This window comes from Argiope bruennichi, chromosome X2, assembly GCF_947563725.1.
Source record: "Argiope bruennichi chromosome X2, qqArgBrue1.1, whole genome shotgun sequence".
Lineage (NCBI taxonomy): Eukaryota > Metazoa > Arthropoda > Arachnida > Araneae > Araneidae > Argiope > Argiope bruennichi.
Genome location: NC_079163.1, coordinates 106,570,094 through 106,594,993, shown reverse-complemented (window position 1 = coordinate 106,594,993; position 24,900 = coordinate 106,570,094). Strand labels below are relative to the sequence as shown.

At 27.3% G+C, this 24,900-nt stretch overlaps 1 protein-coding gene across 1 annotated transcript in view; it reads left to right on the top strand.

Annotated features, from left to right (window-relative positions):
* The first annotated feature begins 1,671 nt into the window (after positions 1-1,671).
* LOC129959639 (neuropeptide S receptor-like) overlaps positions 1,672-24,900 on the top strand; it is a 211,416-nt gene continuing 188,187 nt past the window's right edge. Inside the window, exon 1 of the mRNA XM_056072522.1 lies at positions 1,672-1,874. The gene's annotated coding sequence lies outside the window, so the exon portion shown is untranslated. The remainder of the gene's footprint in view (positions 1,875-24,900) is intronic.

The window sequence follows — 24,900 nt, the reverse complement described above, 5'->3', positions numbered from 1 at the left end:
CACGATGTCAGTCCCTAAATATCCCTACTGTTGCTTTAAAGTGCAGCTTTAATGCACCCAAGACTAAAACTCAAGAGCAATTTTTTTGCAAGATTCCTTTTTTGCATATTTGTTTCTGAAATATAAGTTGCATGCCAATTATAAAAAGCATTGCTTTTTGTTTATCTAAATTTCATTAATTTAAATAGAAGCACTTAAGGTAATTTTTCCGGCCTGTTTATTTGATTCACAGTTGAAAATAATTTTTTTATCTATATGTATCGCAACTACTTTGTTTTAATATATTACTTTTATAATTATTTCACCTGATAAATAATTATTCAGTGAAATGGAACTAAGCCATGTATCAATAATTTTATGTTATTACTTATTTTGTTAGTTGTATCTATTCATTTACTATATATACGATACTTGATCATCAATATTTTTCATAAAAGCAATAAAATCAATAAATTATTATTTCTACAATGAAAAAAATGTACTAAAATTTCTGCTAGAATTGTTTGAAATAAACCCCAAAGTAAAACTTAAATACCTTTTCATTTTTTAAAAATCATATAAATTGAAATATAAAAAAATTGGGATTTCGGAAAACATTTTAGAAATAATTTGCAATTATTTTTTTTATAATCTCTCTGAATATTGAAACAGAAGAGCATTCAGACCTGATAATTCATTCTTAAAATGCAAATTTCTTCAATTGTTCTTTTCACTGTAATTCAGAATTAGAAGCAGGAAATAATTAGAAAAAGAAACGTGACGATACCACTGCAAAATTTTTGTTAGCTCTTTCAATTAGTATCCTTCTATTTCCACGGTCTAGTATAATAGAATACTTAATTGGTGACAAATCTCAGTCATTTGTAACAGATTTTATAAGAAAACGCATTTCTATCCAAATAACTAACGCTTGAAAATCTTTTCAATTTATTCATAAAATTAATTTAAAATTTTTCTTTCAGTATTCAATTTCTTTTTTTTTAAATAATAGATTATTTTCCTTCAAACGTTACCGCTAATTGTTCGAAAATAAACTCTGGTGTAGATTCACTAGCAGGAAAGACTCCTTGCTTGAAGAAGTACAGGTAAATGTGTTACTGTTTATGATTTATTCAGCGTTCTGATAGAGAAATGATTTAAAAAAATATCCAAGACGTAAAACCAATGAGGCACATCCAAAAACACTCAAAGAGCGCATTTTACATTTGGCTTCGTCTCTGAGAAGACACTGTTCTGAAAATCAAAACACCTCGTTACCTTGTCTTTACCTCAAAAAAATCAGTCACGAGTTCATCAGATATACACCAAGGTAGCAATAAAGAACTATAGGAAATTATTCTAAAGGATGCTTTGGATGGATAAATTTTCTTTTACAACGGGAGCAGAAATTCTTTGGAGTTATATATTATCCGCCTCTAGTAGCATTGACTGACATTTATTATCATACGCCATTTCAGCTAAACGTTTTCGATATATTATTCAGATTAAGAAACGTTTATAGTTTTTATGTTTATTAAAGCCATAAGATTTTGTTTGAAACGCCAACGTGTATGACTGTAAATGGACAGTTTTCTACGAAGTTGCAACCGCGCAAAAATCGATGCCGCGTTTCCCGAGGTAAACGGTAGATGACTCTGTAGCAGTGAAGCTCGGACAAAAAGGCCCGAACTCAGTCACTTCTTAGTACCGCGCTGCACACTTCGGTAGCAAAGTTTCCTGTCTCTTCAATCAATTACTTACAAATGATTTTGGTTTTTTCCAACAGTTTTTGAAACAACGTGACAACTTTAGCCGAATTTAAATGAAGGGAAACTTCTCCGTGGAGTCGGAAACTCCTGAATTTTGAACTATGAAAAACTTTGGAAAAACATAAAGTAAGGAAACTTCAAAACTTTTACCGCGCACGTAACAGCGAGTTTTCTTCTCAGTATTATGGAGAATATTTTTTATGTTTTGATATAAAATTATTTTCTACTTAAAAAGCGTTGTTGTTAAGCGAATTAATTGAATCATGCGATGGAATTTTTATATAAATGTTTTTACATTGAAAAAGTTAAAAAACAATTCAGTTTCATTGTTGGAATTTCAATTGGGTTTTGTTAATTAAATTTTTGAAATTAGAATTAACTGTATAAACGAAATTAAAAATATTTTTATTTAATCACCTATGTACAGAATGCGATAATTTGCAACTTAATAGTTAATTAACTAATTTGATTTCTGAAGTTAATATATTTGTCGGAAGCATTAAATAGGATTTTATTCTTCAAAATTATTATAGTAATTTTAAGCTGTTATTTAAAAGTATTAATTTTTAAATGAATTGAAAGAAATACAAAATATTAATTTTAATTTGATAAGAATATATAAAATATAATTTGTTTTGATTTCAACTAATTTCAATTTCAATTGATTTTATAACTTATATTCCAATCTTGATTTTGAGTATATATTTGTATCAAAAATGATTTATGGAAATCGTTTTTTTTTTTTTGGAAAGAAGTTTATTTTTATATACCGATTCATTATCACTGTAAAATTTATAATAGTCGCTTAGTTTCGCTTAACGTTACGAAAATATTGGAAACTTATTTTCCAATATTTTATATCTTATTTATAATTATTATTGTTTAATTATATAGAATATTTTTTTAACTGAGATGATAAAAATTCAATTCAGTAACTTTCATTTCGTATTTCCGAAATATCGGATAAATAAATTGCGACTGTGATGTGAAAATAAATTCAACCGATTTAAACAATTTAAACTAAAATTAATTTTATAAATTAGATTTTATTTTAATTTGTATTGTATATTTTCTTATTAAAAATAATTTATTAAAGATGTTTATAGAGAAAAGTGCATTTTTAAATATTGATTAGTTTTCACTATGCTGCGATTATTTTTTGAAATGGATTTTCTAACTTTTTCGGGCCTAAAATTATATGCCAAAAATTATGCATACAGCTTTTTATACTCAATTTTATCAGTTTACTTATACTTAAAGTTTGCCTCATAAATTTAACTATTGAATATTTTTAAACATCTCGTTTCTTACATGCATAATTTATCGCATACAATTTCTTTTATTAAAAAATAAGTTGTGTTCAATACATTAAATCTTGTTGTTTGGGTACTAATATTTTTATATTCTATTTATTGTATATGTATGGTAACAGGTGTTCGGTGAATAAAATATAACATTTTCTTATAGGATTAATATTTTTGTGTGTGAATATAAATTTGAATATATTTTATATTTGAAAGTTTCAATTTATTATGTTTAACATGCTTGAAAGTCGCAATTGTATTTTTGTTCTAGGTTATAATTAAATGATAAAATCTAATTTTGAAATATTTTTTATTTAAATATAATTTATTTTCTCCGCCTGCTCAACTATTAGAGGAATTTTGGCTTTATCTTTTCTTCAGATAAATGAATCGCGCTTGATTTACTTGGATAAAAATTTTAAAATTAAATTTTCTATTAAAATTTTAGTACTTAAAACGTTATAAATATTTTCATCTACAATTCTCACTTAGATTCACCAACAGAATAAATATATTAAATAAAGATTAAAAACACTTTAACAATTTACCATCATATTGATCAGCAGTATGAATGAAAAATCCAATATTCAAAGCTTCTAACATTACATAGTCGTTCACAAATTATATTCTTTCATTGTAAAAAAAATTAAATCTCTGATTCTTGAGAAAATTCTATTCCCGTCTATGCTTGCTTCCCAACATGCATCTAAAAAGATGTCTCCTCAAGAGATTCTAAACTTTGTTTTCTCTATCTAACCAGCGATAATGAAATACGCTTTTCTGTCAAAAACTCCTTCCAGTAAAGAAACAACATAAGTGTGCTGATCGGCATAAATACTTACTCATGAAGCTCTGACAATTGAAAGAAGAGCAATTTCGGAAATTATCGTGTTTATCTAAATGGATTCGCAGTTGTCGATGACCGATCACATTCATCAGTCTCTATGACTTCCTGTTTTCATGCCAACGATGAAATAAATGAATATTCAGGAAATACTGATCATGCAATCGCTTCATGCAAAATTTACAGCATATACTGAATACTTGATGTAAGATGTTAAAGTATCATTAATGCCTGATAAAATTCAAGCCAAGCGTATTAGTGGGAAATTATTGGATCAGTTTTTTCGTCAAAAAAAAGAAAGCGCTATTTGTCGTTTTCGTAGAATATAGTCCGCTTATGCGTTTAGTATGCTAATGAATATTTTCTAATTCTTATCCATTTTATCTTTAATAAATAATCAATTTACTTATTGAAATCTTATATTTTTTAGCACATTGATTATTTGAAAAAAATAAATGTCGCACAAATAATTATCAAAATCTGTTGGATGTATTGTGATTGATGTAATTAAGGGTTTAAAATGAAATGTCTTTAAAAATCATAACATTACAGCCATTTTAAATGCATTACACATTTTCTGAATCATATTTTAATAATGTGATGTGAAGAATTGTCTAGTTTAAAATTAAAAAAGATTATCAAGTTTCATTTTTTTTGTTCAATATTTATATATGAATTTTGTTGAAATTATAAGTATTACATGTTTCTTTCTTGTTATGATTTTTTGTGAATTGACTCTTTCTAGTTTATACACAGCTCAATCTTTATATTTGATATCTGAGGAAAGTCCCATACGTATATTATATATGTAAATTAAGAATTTTGTCTCAGTCTATGTATTCATTTCATTACTATTAAAATCTTAACTAACATAATTAATTGGGTAATTTATTTTATATTAAATGTGTTTTTAATGTAATTATAAATTATTTAATTGAATTCATTTTAATTTGGTGCAATGAAATATTGCAATTAAAATCAAAGAAAATTTGGCAATATACATTTTATCACCTGGTTATATAATCTAAAAAAAAATTATACTGTCTATTCTTCTATCTTTCTATTACTTTTTGTAATTTATATATTATGCTAAAGCCTTTATCAAATGTTTGACTACAAGAAAGGATAAAAATTCTTTTGCCTAATGAGGCGTGAAGCGAACATGGATGATAGAAAATTATGTCCTTACTATTCTGAACATTGCGATATTTGTGGACTTGAGATTAAAAATTACTTTGAGACCAGGTAAAATTTCCGATTAAAAAAAAGTTAATCAAGGAAGTGTTTAAAATACTTTCCAACAAGTATGTGTACCAAAATGTTGGTACACTTACATGTTAAATGGATGGCAATTTCCAGTATATTGGCTTAAATTGAATGAAATAATTTAAATGATCACCAACTGCTCATACTAGTTTTAAAAAATACTGCTGCCTGATCGTTTATCTGATTATTTCTGATATAATTCGCGGTATGTAATACAGTTCATGACGATAGGTATTAAAAATCATCATTTAAATCAAAGATGGATTTTTTGTTGGCTAATATTCTGTCATCATTAATATTTAGATTAATTTTTCATTCTTTTTCAAGTTTTTCAAGATGTATTGATTAATTTTAATGATTGCGATGTAGGAATTTACTTATTCTTTTCTGTGATTCCGTTTCTTGTCTAATAAAATTAAATGATTTTTAAAATTTCACTTCCACAGCATGTAAACGTAGTTTATTAATTTAATTCATTTCCAAAGTAATTACGTTAAGAGTATCGAATATTTTTTGCTCCCACGGGCCAATATAGCCTCTTTCATAATTGTAAAATATAGGAGCAACAGGTTTTAAAATTCATTATTTCAAAGATTTTGTAAAGCAAAGATTCCAGAAACCATTTCTGCAATATTATGAGTTAAAAGTAGGTAACCAATTTACAGTAATAAAAGAGACATTTTTTTCCCACCGTTCACGGAGTTAATCTGTTTGAGTATCGCAATTTCTATTCATGATTCTCTCTTTATTTAAAGAAATTTTTAATCGTATAATTTAACATTTAGCACCTTTAATTTTGCATTTTTGTTCAAGATATATTTCATTATAAAGTTTCTTTTAATCGCGCGAAAAGTTTTTAATTGAAATATCTGCCTAACATTTATTTTATCTTGCATTCCTGATATAATTATAAATATTGTTGATTTTTATCATAACTTCACTTCATTATCACTTATTTTTTATTTAATTATACACATTCTAGTTACTTATTTAACTAAATTTTGTATTATTAAATGCATAATGAAATTGATGATAGTTTAAAATATATCTTAACCCACTGGAATCAATTAAAGGAAAGATCTGTGATCGACTTGGTTTAAAAAAATTTTGAGAGAATTATTAAACATTTCATTTCTCTTTAATTTCACTGATCGTAAATTTGGTGCCATGAAATAGAAAATAAGAACGCCAAGAAAAATTTCCATATCCAAGCTCTATTACCAAACTCCTTGTAATATCAATTCCTAATTAAACTTGAATACATCATGAACGTCAGTTGAATGTAATAAGTTTATTTAATAATTCTGTTTAAAAATAATTTAGATTTTGAGTTTTCTTGTTGCGAGTCTTTGTAAAGTATTTCTATTTGAAATTAATAGTAACGATGGAAGTCAGAACTCGTATGAAGCTAACAAAATCGCAATTTAATTTATTTTGACAATTAAGATTCAGATTTAAAGTATCGAATATAAAATTGGGAGGGAAGACGAAAGGTGATTGAATAGTTTTTTCTAGAATTGTGAAGATTAATACTAAAAAAAAAAAAATATGTTCACATCCTTTCTGATATTATTAGCTGGTTATTAAATCAATAAGTTGTATGTATCTTGATTTAAGAGTGAATATAAATAAATCCGATTTTGTTTTTAATATCTTTTTATGAAATTTTCTGCGAGTTCCTTTTGAAGAGATGTTAGAGTAAAGAGCCCTCAATATGACCGTCTTTTTAGCATTTAAGTTATGTTCTTTTATATTTTTAATTCTCTTTGATTAAACTTTCTTTAATTTGTTAAATCTTTTTCTGTAACTGTATTAAAATTTACATTATGCTATTCCAGGCATTAAATAAGGAATTATTGAAATTATTCGCCTTATTATTATAAATCAGAGATAAAAATTAAAACAGTGACTTGTGGTATGAATACATTTTATCGCACATCTTTAAACCCATTTTTAGTCCAATCCAAACAGATGCTTTGCGGATATTATTATGAAAAATATTTCAGATATTCATTTTAAGAAGTAAAGATTTCTTATTTTTCTTTCGGAAATATATTTTTGCTCTAAATCAGCAATTGATTTATTTTGAATTTGAAAAGTTTTAGCAAGTTTTACTTTTTGGTATAAATGCCTGGCTAAATTTGAAGAAAAATTATCACTTCATTTTTTGAAGACATGGAAACACTTTTTAGACTTTTATATAATTTCTGTGCCTAGTTATTCGAAGCAAATCAATATTTTCTACTATACTGGTGAAAGCATATAGTTCAAAGATGTTTCCATTTTTTATCATACAACTCAATGAAATGGTAACTTTTTTTGTGAAATTATATTGAAACATAAAACTTTGTTGTTCATGCATTTCCATCATTGCTTCGTTTCATGCATTTTCAGAAGCTTACAAACGGTTCGATTTATATTGGAGTACAGATGTGTCCTATAAAAGACTTTCCCCCCACATTTTCAACTCGTTTAGGAAAATGATGAAATTTGAATGCAGTGATAAGAAAAAATTCAAGTAACTAACATACAAAGCATCTCAAAGCAGCTATTTAACATATTTCAGTATTTTATTTTTCACCATCTTATTCGTGCTCGTGAGAACGAATTTAAATACTAAGCATTTGTCAAAGGTTCGATGAATTATATCTTGGATCATCGTTGAAGATATTCATGAATATACGAAAGTCTTCGAACTTAATTTTAAAATGCAATTCTCGATCATTTCAGGTTATTCGTAAGTTAAACTTAAACTTAATAAAAAAAATCGATTACTGAATTTTCATAGAATTGCTAAATGAACATCAGAAAAGGGAAGTTCTGGATATATACCAGGTCTTCTTTCACACGAACTTCATATTTATGAACTTCGGTCAGATGATGACTAGATGTTAGCTGACATTCCTCTAGGAACTGACACACTATCCTAGTAACAATTGACTAGGAACATGGATCGTTAACATTAATAATGATCGTTAAACAGGTCACTGTAGTAATTCAATAACTTACTGTAGCAGAGGCCCAATTTACGACTTGGGTTTGTTTCAGCAACGAAACTACATTTTGCAGAAATGGTGTGATGATGAATGATGTGCAGAATGGTTGTGCAAATTAGTCAGCTGTAAGCTTTTTATACGAACACACAGAGCAGTACATTACAACCTAACTTTTGGACGACGGTTGTCCATATCGTATGGACTTATCTATTTCTAAAATGGCTGGATGGAAAAAAAATGTCTAATTGTCTAATAGAGGAATCAAGACAACGGTGGAAGTCATGTTTTTATGGATCAATGATATATCACCCGATCTTAACTTTGAATGGAAAGAATATTCTGATTCTGAACCTCGGAAATTAGATTTTTGAATTCTTTGGAACTACAAGCCATCCCATTTTAAGATAGATGAAATTTTAGTGTTGTAACTAAATGCCAAGCAATATTAATTTAATTTAATTTTAATTTAAAATTTGTCAACAGATTTTTTTTTATTGATGCAGGGTTTTTTATGGTGACATATGACGAGCACAACTTAATGATTATTTTCAGATAGTTGCAGAATTAGATATCATTCTAAGTTAATAATTTAGGTATCAAACTTTTATATAGGCAAAACATTAGAAACCATCCGCTCCAGAATAATATCGATAAATGCTAACAAAACCGTGGCTCTTAAGATATATTGAATAAGTATCTTCATTTGTTGTTCATTCAAAATAGGATGTTTATGGTCGTTTGGTTATTTGCATATGCGCTTTTCTGTTTGGCTGTTGCTCTAAAACTACAATTGAAAACGTGTATCAGGTAATATAAATCAGTAACACCAATTATATATAGCATTCTCATTTATTCTTCTGATCGTATGTAACTGTTCTAAAAGTCGTGGTATTTGTCGAATTAGCTTTTAATTAGGTATTAACGAATTAGCTTAATAAATAAACATAATTTAACATTATGTTTATTTATTATTTTGCCAAAATGCAACAGCGACTTTTGTCAAATTTCCACTTTAAATAAAATGAATGCAGTGTTACAGGTCTTTGAATTCATTAGGCATCTTGACATTCATAAATGTGTGAATGTGGACTTTTTTGTCATATTTTTTAACAATCTTTAGGGGAAATAATAATAATGTTCTTAAGAATGACAAATAAATATCTTTTATAGCAAAATAGCTATCAAATATCTGATACTTTAAAAAACTGCTCTTAAGGAAATTAAGCTTGATTTCTGCTCATTATTTCAACAAAAATTATTTACAAAGTAAAACTTGAACATTGAACATAATATTTTGATACAGGCATTGCAAAAAGTTTAATTTAAATCTTTATATGAATGTACTACTATTTAATGTGAAGTATCAAACCGAAGATGTATGTTGTAATATTTATATTCTGGCACGCTGGGAATGGTTTTTAGATAAGAATATATTTTAATTTTAATAATAGAATAATCCAGTTTCAATAACTCCCTTCATTGTAAAATAAAGAAATTCTATTTTCAGATTCGCTAATTACTTATATTATTTTTTAAAAAATGCTAATATATCTTAAGTTCCTTTAGGGCCATTTTATACCTTGAAGAATATCTTGATAAAGAATGAAATTTTTATTTACAAATACTTATTAAAAATAAAATAATAATCTGTCATGAATAATTTTCTTCAAAATTATGAAATATTACATTCAGAATCTAAACATATTTGAACCTTCATTAATTTCTTTTTGGCTTTAGTAACTTTAATCAGCAAATACTAATTTCATTTCATAACTTTATTATATTCTGTAAATTAACTTTTTCAGTAGGATTGGCAGGCCACAAATTATTTTTAACTGTCCCAATTATATCATATAATGATATTGTATTATAAAATGCTGCTGGAATGGAAAAAAAACGCATTTATTTGGAAAAAGCACTGAATAACGAAACACTTAAAACAAATTAAGTTGTTTGGCTGTTGATGAAATGAATTAAATTCAAAATTAAATGTTCTCTACAAATTTCTGTTAACTTTATGCAAAACTGTTATTACTTAATTAAGCAAGATATTTCTTTTAATGTAGCGATTTTTCTTTTTATTAATATCCATACTATTTTTTTCTCGAAACCAACACACTAGATGCATCACTGCTAAATTAACAAAATCTAATTTATCTAAAGATTACTTAATAAATGCATTCTGAAATTATTAAAATCTATAGTCAATTTACCGGTGTTTATTTTAATTTTATTTTAAATTTATTTTAATTGATGATTTTCTAATATTTACTTACTGGAAATTACTGAAATGTGCATTATCGGTGAAAACAGACAAGTGTGCGAAATTTCAATTCTTTAACAGAAAGTGAAAAATAGATTACCAAACTCAGTCTTTAGAAATATGAGGCACGTCTTGCTAAATAAGAGTTTAATAACAATTTAGCTGTATCTTCGGAAATTGTAAATTATTTCCCTTATTGTAAAAATGCGAATATATGTTTTCATACAAAAAAAAAAAAATCGAATACCCTTTACATCTTCAATTATCTTCAATTCAGGTTTGAATTTTTCATTTGTTCTTTGTACAACACCATTAAACCAAGCCCCAAAAATTCTGAGAAAACATATTTTAAGAATCACACGATAAAATGGATGATTTTAATTATAATTTTTTGAGTATGGTTATAAGAAAGAAAATTGTAGAAAGTGTGATATAAGTATATATTGCTTATTTTCCATTCTAATACTTTTATATTTGACAGGAATTCATTTAATACCTTATTTGATTTATTAGACAACAGAACAGTTTCCTTAATTTTCATCAGCTTTCAATATTTGTTGCATGTTTTTCTTTGAAGTCGTTTAGATGCCAAAAAAGAAATATTCTTTTTTTCTTTTCCGGTTCCATTATTTTTTGTATGGCTTACGTTTCGTTTTGAAACCGAAGCCGTTATTTAGTCATTCTATTAATTAAGCACCTTATCCAAGACTACTTGCTTTCCCTTTTATTTGCGGAATAATTTCTATAGGGGCATTTGTTACGAAGTATTATCATGTCCTGTAATGAGAGTAAAAGTGAATTTGTGTTGCATATATATATATATATAATATATATATATATATATATATATATATATATATATATATATATATATATACCGGTACTTTGAATTCCTTTTTTGTACAACCATTTTCGAGCAGATGATGAAGATTTTAAAAATGATATGTTTTTGCTTTCTGAAGATGTCAAAGATAAATGTCGTCACTGATAAAATATAAAATACTTAGCATTATATTTTGAAATTCGACTTGCTTGATTGAGTAATAAATAAAAAATTTATCAATACATTTTATTGTTAATATATTTTAAGATATGTTGAAAGGAAATAACAATAAAAATAACCAAAATAAAAAAAAAGACATAATGGGAACCGGATTCAAATTGCTTTCCATAAAAATTAATTAATATTTCATATTTCAAACATTCGTAGGATGTAAATTTTTCAGATAAAAATAAAATTTTATTTGAATAAACTTATTCACTGTCATTCTGAATTACAGGATGATTCCTTTGGAAAGATTAAATGATACTTTATCCGTATTAACTCATATTACGAAATATATTGGGAAAAAGTTCATTTAGAAAGAGGAAACATCTTTATATTACGGGATCTGCAAGTATTCTGATGTATTATGTTTCAAAGCAAGGTGATACATTTTAGATTTTTTTTAAACCTAATGGAATCTTAAATGCTGCAGATCTTTATCATTCTATACTAAAATGTGAAGGCAGCAATATTTCTAATCTACGAAAATAAATGTGAAGGCAGCAATATTTCTAATCTACGAAAATAAATGTGAAGGCAGCAATATTTCTAATCTACGAAAATAAATGTGAAGGCAGCAATATTTCTAATCTACGAAAATAAATGTGAAGGCAGCAATATTTCTAATCTACGAAAATAAATGTGAAGGCAGCAATATTCTAATGTACGAAAATAAATAGCTTACTTATTAGTTTTATTTCATCACTACCAGCATAAAATGTAAATAATTTTATTTGTTGATGCAGTATACATGGATATAATGACTTTTCTTTTCATATAAGTGAGGGACAGATTTTATTCTGATCGCATTATATTTTCCATGCCATGTATATTAAATATGCAATGATAAATGAGACAAAATCATAATTAAAAATTTACGTAATAGTTGGTGCGTATAAAAATTATTAAAAAGAAATTTACTTTTGAATAATTGTTATCTTATTGGTTTTGCCTTATTTGGCATAAACTTTAGAACTTCTTAAATATTTTTTAGATTATGTAAATTATTAAAGCATAATTCTAATAATGTTTGACAGATAATTCCAATGAAATACCAAGAATATCTCCATTAGTAATTATTTTTTGAAACGTCTTTTGGATAATTTAACTTTTAAGTTAATAACATTTCAGGGGATGCACCAATTTTAATTTAAACATAATATAGATTGAAATTTCGATGTATAATCTGAGCTTCTTTAGACACCACTTTAATTACTTTCATAACTATTTAAACTTGCATGTTACAAGTCATATTTTTAAGTTTTGAAACAGAAAAAATGAAAACTTTGCGAAACATCATCATAAAAAAACACACAGGTCTTAAATTTAAATTAAATCTTCTTTTTTAAAAGGATATATTACAATTTTCAGATGAAAATAGATTTTTTAGTATCTCAGTTAATTTTCTGTTTAAGGATTAATTTAACTTTGCAGACATAAATGGTGTTTTTTGAAAAATAGATAATTTTTAGAATGATATGCAGAAAAGCATTCATTTCATATATTTTACCATTTTCCTCCAGACGAAGCATGAAAAAGTTATCTACTAATTCTATAAAACATGAACAATTTTTTAGCTCTCGTGCATTTCTAAAATTAGCAATTAATACACTGTTAGCTTATTTTTGCAGACATTAAATGTATGGATTTGGCAATGACGAAATTTTGCCTTTTCTCGACCTTGGCTATTGTGTAGCTTGAAATTTTTAGTGATTCTTGATAATTTAACTTATTTCAGGCCCTCTATTTTCTTCAAAAGTTTAGAAATAGTTTCATTTATTAAAACTGTCTATTTTATCTATATATAATGTTCTATAATTGATAAATATTGAAATAAATAAACCTTGAATTGAGTGTTACTTCTCAAGGGAGCTAAGGTAGTCTAATATAAAAATTACAACTTAAGAATTAGAAAATTGCTTTTTCGAGACCACAGTTTGTATGGGCCTGGTGCGCGTTAAATTCATTGCGAATCGTTTATCTTGTCTCTCGCTAGATCGAGAGGGATTACCTGATGAGGTGTCTTCCTCAATATCTGTTCCTTGTCTAAAAATAATAGCTTCGTTCTGAAATTCCGTGGATATCTTCTTGTAGTTTCAAAAGACTATATTCTCATTAGATTAAATGAACTAAATTCTTTAGAGCATATTGTTACGAATCTGTGACTTTGCTTCACGGCGCAGTTTGTCTCACAGTTAGGATGTCAGTCAAATTGCTTAAGCGTGTGTTGAATGGATGTCGGGTTAATCATGCCCGGCCTTAGAGACGAGTTTGGCGATTGTCGAATAAACATGAATCTTTTTGATATATCTATTAGAATTCGAGGCACTGTTTCTTTTCGAATATTTGATGCTTTTGTGACGGGAGCTATAAAAGCTGAGGCATATATATTAGATGGGATGGATTTGTGAGTTTTTTTTTTTTATTTGATGTGCGTATCTTCAGTAAGTTCTCTCTAAACGATTTGTACTTATGTTATTTAATCCACTTGTATCTTGCTGATTTCTGCCTGTGTTGTCTTCGAGAGTATTTCGGTTGTGTTTTGCTACCTGTGCTTTCGCTGTTTCTGTTGAAATAACATAACTTATCTGTTTACCGAGCTCGTTTCACCGTACATTTACCATTGATAACATTGAAAGTTCTAGAATTAAACAACACATTGAATCCTTTACCTAGAACAGAATTTTTCCGAAATAATTAGATTGCGGTTTCTAGTCATAATCATTGATTATACGTGAACTCATCTGTCTTATCTTTAAAAGTCAACGGTCCAGCAAAGCTCCTTTTTTTCCATAAAAACAAAGACACACGCTACTATATGTCTTAGTTTCTGCATTAAAACATTTTTTTTTTCAAAATTGTAGAATATTTCTTTAACCTTTTTTTTTTTGTTTGTTTGTTTGTTCCTAGTCTATGAAATGCAGATAAATTTAATGCTTTGAATTTTTTGTTAGTCCTTTTATGATGTTTCATTTTTATTTTTATTTATTTCTTTTTACTAATACTTTTCTATATATAATATATCAAGAAATATCTGAAATCCGACTGGATTGTTTTAGTTAAAATTTGTTTCGTAACTCAGTCTGAACGAAAAGAATTTTCTTTGCTTATTTCAAATTTTAATATACCTGAGAGGGTAGCTTGATGGTTCTTGAAGTTCACTTCTTTTATCCGTTATATTAACTTTTTTGTTCCAAAAACTTTGTTAACTTTAGCATTATTCTCCTTTTACACTTTTCAGGAAACCATATGAATAACAACCTAAACTGGAGTGAAACGAAAGTCTCTCTATATTAATTACCAATTAATCTGAATCTATAAAAGGTGTTAACCTAAAGAAAACGACGAACTATACTGATCTATACCTTGCACTACTAAATATCGTTAAATACGCTATGTAAATACTAGGTTTATTTATGTTTTGGGGAAATTAGTTACAATTATTTTCGTATGTATATTATGATACATATGATGTTACATAAAATATCAAACATTAGATGATTTATGCATGCATTTAAATTGTTAATGAACTTTGAAATGGTGTTTTTAACAGATATTAACAGGATATTATGAGTTTTCATTTCAGAAAAATTCATCTTCATTTCATTCATGTGTTCATTTCAGAAGGATACACTGATAAATTATTTCTCTAAAATCACAATATATAATTATGCAGTTCTTCTCTAAAACCAACAAGTTGCTTCTAAATTACAAGAAAACTTCAAAGCATTTAATTCCTTAATCTTGGAAAACATTTTTAACTTTAGTTCTGTAAACGTTATCATTACACAATTTCGACGGCCGACGTCTGCCTGTTCTCATTATTTTTCTGCAACGCTCTAATATTATCAGCTATCATATTTAGCAAATTATTATTATTTTACTTGAAGCCTGTATTTAAACTAATCGCCGTAAAAGCAGATTAATGGTTTCTCTATGTTATATGTTTCTAACTTGAGGTCATCACTTTTACGAAGTAATTGAAATTCAAGGCGAAATAGATTGGAATGTAATTTAGATTCAACGAATAGTTAGGAAATACAATGATTGTGAAAAGCTTCTCTCGAAACAAATTAAAATAAACTGAGACGAATATCGGTTTAATTGCTAATTTGCTGAGCAATAGAAAGTCAATGCTCATTAGTAAGAATTCTGTGTGAAAATATTTTTTTTTCAATTTTTATTCATCTAGAAGAATGATTGTTTTCCTTGAATATGAATTAAATTACATCCTCTGTAAATGTTTTTGTTTTTTTAATAAGATGAATACCGAAGTGTTCATGCTATTAAAGAACGTTCCCTTCATTTCAGATTTGAAATCCAAGTTTGAGAGCTTCTATTACAGCAAATAATAATGATATAAAGCAATTGAATATATTTTATACGAACTTTGCTTTAAATATGTTCTAATTGATGTCTATTTAATGACTTGAAATGTATTTTTGCATATCATGTCATACAATTCATATTTTAAATATCATAAATGTACTTTATGCTTACAGAATGTAAACCTTTTATGGCGTAAAGCAATTAAATGGATTATTTATAGTTATATATAACATCTAGGGAGATAAATTTTTTTTCATTTTATATCATTTATTCATGTAATTAACTATTATTTCAACTTTTTTTTCAAACTTGCAATCATAATTCGGATTTTTTTTTAAATTTTATTCTGAATTGTCATCTGTGTGTCTTCAATTTAGTGTTGCATTTCTATTTGTTTTAATAACACTTTGTCCGTTATACTCTTTTTATTTCTTATTCTTCTTATTTTTTAAAAACGGTTGAAAGATTTTGATATATTACTGGTTATCTTTTTCTGTTTATTCATATCAAGAATATATATTTTGATTTTATACAATTAAATTACGAATTATTTCCAATTTCTTTAAACCATAATTTCTTTAACCCATCATTGTAAAACCTGATTCTCAAACATAAATGCATATATGTATTTTTTATTCGTGAAAGCATTTGATTATGGACTTTAATTTTATGAGGTTTATACTTGTAAAATCAATTTCCTTGCAAAATTACTTTTCTTTCTGAAAAAATTTGCTTCAGTCTACAAACTGCAATGATTGTCCTGATATGCTGTTTTTCTCTTATTTCCTCTTTATTTTTATTTTATAGGGCACAACTCATACTTTTATGATCGTATAGTAGAAATTGAGCTTTGTTCAATCTTCTTAAAACATATAAAAATTGAGATTAAAATTAAGCCGCTAAATTACAATGCCATCCCAAACTATATTTTTATGAAGAAGTAGAGGTACGGTATTCTGCATATTAATTAAGAACGTTAACATTAATTTTATTCTTTTTCACTGTGGTATTAACCTAGTTTTGAATTGAAATTTATGCTTCGCATTGAAGATTCAATTGACTGTTTTTCTTGGATCTTTTGTCTCCAGTTTATCCAATTATATAATATAAAATGGTTTTTAAGCCTTGATGCAAAAAATGCTTTTTTTAACACACCAAGCTTCGATAATTTAAAAATATTGACTTTCTTTGTGTTATTAAAAATCAAATCCATTCTAACTGCATTCAAGGTCATAATCAAAATGCGCATCCATTTTGGGGAAAAATTCCTATCTTTCTTCATTGGAATTCAGTTAAAGGTGGTTAAATAATCCCTTGCGTGTCCTCATGTCAGTAATTCTCTTAGTTCAATTAAGAGAAAATAGTAGAAAGATAACGATGTGTCTTTGTTAGTTATGAGGAGGAAAAAAAAACTATTACCAAAGATACTTGAAGTTTCGACCGATTAAGAAAATATTGTTGTTGCAGATGAAGAATTAGCAAAGGATTTATATACGACATTATCCTCAGTCACAAAATATCATAAGGAATCAGTTGATGTATTTTGTATTTTATTATCAGTTGATGTATTTTGTATTTTCCTTGCTGACAATTTCGATGATGTTTTAGGGGTGAAGACGACAAAACCCGATCGAAAGCAAAGTCTGGGAGAATATAAAAACTCTAGCCAAGAATAAAATTATAATACTTCCTGGGAACATTAAAATACTTGAAGCTTTCCAGATGCCTGATCACTTTTGTTGTTCATAACATATTTGAAATATTAAAAAGAAACGGCTATTATGTACATTGATAGAAGTAAAGAAACAGCTAGACAAAAACTAAACACCAAAAGCATATAGATGGTCTTAGTTTGAAATCAAGTTTTATTCTTTACTGTGGAATTCATACAGTATCCAAAGTGAATGTGAAGGATCAGAAGACTGTTAATAGTGCTGCTCATCTTTCAACAAGAAATGAATCACAAAATTCTTCTTTTTCTACCGAGAGTCTCCGGTGTTTGTCCGACGATGTGCAAACACTTTAAAGGCATCAAGAATTGAATAATGACTGTTTAAAATATTTTTAAAAATTCGGAGAAAACTATTAAAACTTATACGGTGCAGGACAAATTTTCACCTTTTGATGGATATTTGGAACCCTTTAGAGACGGTTCTAATTTATGGAGAATATGAGAAATAATTTTACTTAGGCAACCATGTATGCTAGATAAACCAATATCCCAGTATGGAATAAAGCTATTTCCTCTGATGTATTCATGAGTATTTTATACTTCTAAATTTATACATTTCTAGCCTGACTGTCCTGATTAAGTGGATAACAGTTCAAGTGAAACTGCTATAAGATTGATGCAAAACATTTACAAATACGGAGGTATTATAATTACAGATAACTGGTACTCGTCTTATTCCCTTTTACTTAAACAATTGGAGAAAAAGAATGCATAAGTAGAAAAAATTTGGAAAAAAAATGAATTATGCTCTTCATTATAAGTAAAAAAATTCGAAAAACAATGAATTATGCTCTTCATTATAAGTAGAAAAAATTCGAAAAACAATGAATTATGCTCTTCATTATAAGTAGAAAAAATTCGAAAAACAATGAATTATGCTCTTCATTATAAGTAGAAAAAATTCGAAAAACAATGAATTATGCTCTTCATTATAAGTAGAAAAAATTCGAAAAACAATGAATTATGCTCTTCATTATAAGTAGAAAAAATTCGAAAAGCAATGAATTATGCTCTTCATTATAAGTAGAAAAAATTCGAAAAGCAATGAATTATGCTCTTCATTATAAGTAGAAAAAATTCGAAAAGCAATGAATTATGCTCTTCATTATTTGGAACTAAAGGAGAAATACAAATATTTAATTTATTTGGATTTCAGAAGAAAATTACAAACGTTTCCAACATACCTAAAGAAATAAGGAATGTTGTTATGCTCTGCCATATTACATGACAATAATATTTAGATGACAGTGCAAAAGATTTCAGAATGCCAGAAAAAAATTACTTGCCTAAATGTTCAATTGGTGTCATAGATGAAATGGAAGCTCCATATTTCAGTCATAATTTGAAACAGATGGCTTATGTTAGTATTTTCTTCACTAGTATGAAATGCTTTTATTAATTCCTGCGTGATGTTGAGTATTATAAAAGGAGCTACACCAAAATTCGAAAAGAGAAAATTATTAAAAATTTAGCATTTGACCTTATCCGACCTCACGCCGATCACAGAAAGAAGGCTTCTGAAGACCATAAAGAAAGTCTTTTTATGATCTCCAGCAACCTAACAAATAATTTTGAACTCTACGAAGTAATTTTGGAGAGCAGAAACTCGAAGAAATAAAAGATGTCATACAAATGGCTATCTATGTGATAACAATAAGGGTAGCAAAAAAAATATACTTTTGTAAAAATCGTAAAAAAAAAAAAAAAAAAAAAAAAATCCAGGGAAATAAGGAGTATAATTATCATGTGTTTTCAAATCGCCCTAAATAATATAATTCACTATTTAATAAGTAATTTAATTAAAACTATTTTTCTCATTAAACTAAAATTATTTGTATTTAACATTTAGTGTATATATATAATTTAAAGATATAGTTAATTTTGCTTTATTAATGAAAGAATGAATATTATTCTTATATTCTCCCTTCGGGCATTTGTGTTTCTCTTATTAACCGTGAAATTCAGTACCAGTTTTTATATATCTAGTTTATTGCGTTTGCTAATTACTTTCTTCACTTGTCCGCATACACTGAATTTTCATTTGAATGAATTTCTTCCAAAATTTGTGAGAAAGCTACAAATTTCTTCCCATCCGTCTGTCTCAAAGTTTTTCTTAGTAATAGTGTTCATAGAAAGATTACCAAAATTCAAAAAAAAAAAAAAAAATGGCCTCATTATGATCAAAAGGTTACTCACTGATCATAAGGTCAAATATTTTAATGCTTAGGACATTTTTTTTTCTTTTCGCTTTGTATACCAGAATGAAAAATTCAGCAAAAAATAAATTTTTACTGAAAAATAGTTGATATTTTTATTCAAATTTGGAAACGCAATTAATTTTGAGAAGTTTATTATTTTTTTTTCTATTGAAATAAAAAAAATGAGCTTAGATATGCTTTTGAAAATTTTAGTGTTTTTTTAGTCTGTAACAATGATGATTTTTTTTTTTTCGTTTTTTATTTCTTTTTTGAAAAAAGTTAAATTGCCGTTTATTTTTTTAATACATATACAAAAATAGTGAGTTTTTTTACTATCGTTGTTAGTTTCAAGGTTTTACTTATTTTTAAATATATGCACTTAACTCCATTATTAAAACAAACTTTTTTTCCGCTTAAGCTTTAGTGTTTAAACGAAATTCTTGAAATGCTTAATTCCCTAGATTAAGATTCTTCTACGCTCTATAGAAGTCGTTCTATTTTTTCTTCCTATTAAGAAGATGTTCTGTAATGAATTTTGTTAAGAAAGTAGGATAGAGCGAATTAGAATCTGGCTTCACTTTTTTTTTCTCCTTTCATACTTGTCTTTTCAATTCTTCAATGTTGCTTTATGCTTCATATTTTATTTCTATTTCAAAATTATTTTCGTGATATTAAGGGCGCCATAATTTTTTTGTTCTTTTTTTTCAATTATAATTATATTTTAAATAATTGACGGTTATTTTTAAGTGGTCTTAACATTTTAAAAAGTAATAACTTTTAAACTTACCTGAAATTAAAAAAAAATTGTTTATTTCAAGGTAGAATGCTAGCTAATAATTTTCAAAATAAAACAAAATGAATTTGTGTTTAATTATTTCAAAGAAGAAATGAAATTAGATTTCTAAATATTCATCCATGTCAATAACTTTTGAGAAGAATTTAATCTTATTGTGATTAAATTCTTCTCAATAATTCAGTATAGTATATACACACACACACACACACACACACACACACACACACACACACACACACACACACACACACACACACACACACACACACACACACACACACACACACACACACACACACACACACACACACACACACACACACACACACACACACACACACACACATTTTTCCTGAAAAGTTTTGTTCGGCAATTATTTGAATTAAAATTTTAATCTAAGAATATAAAATTTAATTTAGTCTTTCGAATAATAATTTACACAACGTTTTGAAGTTTCAAAAATCTTTTTTGAATAAATAATTTGATCCTTACCATTTACAGCAGTTTTTTGCTATTTCCTTCGCAAGCAAAATCACATAACTGCTTGGAATTTGTTTAGGAATTATGTAGGCAATTTAAAATGTTTAGATAATCATGCCTGTTTACTTCACGCATAATGGGAATCAATTTTTGAAAATATTGGTCAACAACATATTCGAAATGTTGCCTAGTAACTGAAACGTCATTTTGAATAAAATGAAACATGATAAATATTTATCGTCCGATTTAAAAAAAAAAGTTGAAAAGTGTAGATAAAAATCCCTTATGAAGATACGTATACATATAATGATAAAGGAGAATGTGGGATATCACTATAATGGTCTTATGGGTTAGAGCAGCAGTTAATAAAGTTTCGAACACAACTTAATTATTGCTTGATTAGATCATTCTGTGACAGAAAATTAAGAACTGCAACCTTGGAGGTAGAGAGAAATTAAGTTCATCTAACTCAGGAGATGTAAGGATGAAAAATAATGATATTCAGAATTCAGTAGCTTTGAAGAAATGCGAAATAAAATATTGATCACCTATTCTACAATTGAATGAAGACCATTTGTAAAATAGATGATCACTTGTTAATGAAGGAAAATTGAAAGCTCTAGGGAATATGATTTGCCACTCTTTCCTTAAACATGCCAAACATTTTTCAAATGTTTGCTTCAGACATCACCATACGAAATAGCAATTTCTTAAAACTAATGTTTTGTTTTCTTAAATTATAAGCATCTTTCTTTACATGTTTTCCCTATGTTTAGTTACAAAAATTCTTAAGAATTTCATTTCCTAACTGTGCGAATGTGTCTTTCTTCTTATTACCTTGTAAGACTTTCATTCTCCTTTCCTGTTATTTCATTGCAAGTGTGGTGGCTAGGTATATTGGTAATAATGGAAGATAAAAATTTGCAACTGCGCGGATAATATTAAAATCTTTTACTTCATTGACTGAAGCGAAAAGGCATACCTGAATTTTCAATTCCCATTTCAAAAGATTATTCAAGGATTTCAATAGATTCAGTTGTCCGAGGATCTAAATATTAAACAATATTCTTATATTTTGAAGAAAAATAATTATAAACTCGATATTTATTTCTAAGAAATTTTAAAAATACACGAACTGATAACATAATTGAACTGTAGAAGAAAAATAGTTAAATTTAAATGAATTAATCAATTTCATGTCATTTTGAAAGAAAAAAAAATAGCAGCTCTTGTATTTTACATCTTTCACTTTTAATCAACCGATATATCTGGAATGTCCCAAATAGTGGAACAGGTATGTATTTCTCTAACTATTGCTTTAAACATAAATTTACAACTGCAAAGTTTCACAAAACAAGATACTTAAATCTATGTTCTGAAGTGGGGGAAAATAAAAAGTTACAAAGAAATCAATAAGTAAAATTTTTTTCCTATACTCATATGTAAAAATACGAAACTTCATATTTCTAAAATTTGCTTACATATTAAAAGGCAAATTTATAGAACATTTTTACAAAGCTATGAACCGGTATTTTTGCTAGTTTTTCGTTGTTTCAGGTATAATCATATCACAAAAATGTATTTAAGAGGCATAAAGTGAAAAGAATCACACATTCTTCGAAATCTATACACAATTATATTCCCTTAAAAATGTTTATGTATATAAGATCCAATTTAAGATTTCTGACATCAAGACAGGCTTTTTGATTTTGGTCCTTAAATATCTACAGAAAGTGGATTGCACAAGACAATATATCCCTTAGGTCAGACATAATATTAATCAAAACTAATTGAATATATCTGTAAGTATTCAGTATAGTATAGCCGAAAATAACTTACCAGCGAATGTCTAAAAATATAACACCCGATATTTATAGAAAATTGTCAGTGATGATGAACCTCTTGCACGAATGACAGATTTTTATCAAGTCATCGTTTTGAAGATTAATGCTTTTTTCTAGATTAAAATGACATTCTCCTATCCAAACTATATTTCTCAAAAAGGAAGGATTTGATATTGACAGAACTAAGGCCCAACTGAAAAATTCTAGACGCCGATCGTATAGTTAGTTGTCTATGTAAATTTTGTAACAGTTCATATCCTCCACGAATGCTGTATACAGGCAGTTTATTATGTGACAGTATTCTTCTCCACATGACATTTTTGTAACAAAGAATTCTGAACAGACTGCTCTTCTAGCATGAGATAACATAGAAAACTAGCAAAAGCGACAATTTCTGTATCATTTGTATATAACCTCATTTTCCACATTTCTGCTCAGAGAAATAAAAATCCTGTAATTTGTTGCCACTAAATCATTCTGCATATTCACTTCCTATAAGGATGCAGGATATTTAAAAAATGTCATTTATATACTTGTAGCTGAGCATAACAATTACATGCAACATAGATGTAATCGTAATGTTAGTATATCATTCTTTTAGAAAATGCAAATTGCGAGCAAAGAATTTTATTTTCTTTCTAGCCATTCCATCATTTCTCATTAAATCTAACTGTTCAGTTTCTAAAATTTCTCTTCTCTTCCTTATAAAATCGATGTTACAACTGTTGATAAAAAAAACATTTTGATTACCAATTATTTTTGAAATCATGATGATTATAAGTTGTACTACAAGGAAATGTTAGCATATGACACGTTTCCTGTATTGATAAAATTTGCATTTATGAAATAAATGTTTTCCTGTAATATTGTTCCTAATTTAGAAATAAGCATATATCTGCAAACTTGAAACATTGTTTGTGCAGATATTAATGAATGAAGCAGCATTTTATTATTTGACACTTTTAAAAAATGTATAGTACGTATTAAAATTTGTTTTCTGTATCATGTTACAATCAGACTTAAGAAAAGCCAAAGTTCTTTCATACAACTTTTCACCATATTTAATAAAAACTATACATATATAATTTTATATACTTGCATATAAATTTATTTTGTAAAGAAAAATGTCAGCAAAAGAAGATAAATTAAGTGCTCATCATGGATGCGTCAGAAAAAATGTTACTGGTGCGAATAAATGCTTTTGCGCCTATAATCACTATATCATAGAATGATTTCTCCTCAAAGATCCTGTTATTTCCACTGCGCTTGTTTTCTTATTCCGCAAGTGGGTGTTGATTAGGATTATATAAATTACCGACCACTCTTGCTGAAGGCCTAATCTGGACTCCTGTAGGTGACGGAGAGGTGTATTGAGACCAACAATCCTTAGTAGACTGTCACAAACATGCTATATCAGATTAGGCTCATGTGATCCCCGACGACGGTCCGTATGGATTATGGTTTCACTCAGTGGTATTGATCCAGTAAACAAGCTTCAAGTTTGGACCCATTAACATAGAATCAGAACTCCATTACTATAAGAAGGGATCAAACATAAGGAGACAATAGATAACATTGTCCCTAACATTACTTATGGAAGTGATTTAAAAATTGTCTGAAAAACGATAAATATAGTTCAATTTTTTTGGAATCGTGATATATTTTTTTATCTGTATGGTGTCAGAATTAAAAATATGTATGATACTCTGATTACAGTATCTCGAAACTTGATATTTTTTTTAATTTTATAATCTATAATAACACGAAGATTTAGAGATTTCGTCATTCTAATTTGTTGGTAATAAATTTTCTGTTAATTTAGAATTAAATAAAAAATGGAAAAAGTCAATTGTTTAGCCAAAGTCCTTTAAACAGGACCACCAATATGTGCAAATGAAAAGGTACAAAATTCTGGCTTTCAAGTCCCCTGAGTTGTCACTGTAAATCCCAGGTCATTTCCTTTCTTTTAATGATCTCTGTATGCATTCTTATTCATATATTTTAATCTGAAACTTAAAAACTCGAACTTCCTTTTTCGTTAGTGTATCGAAACAA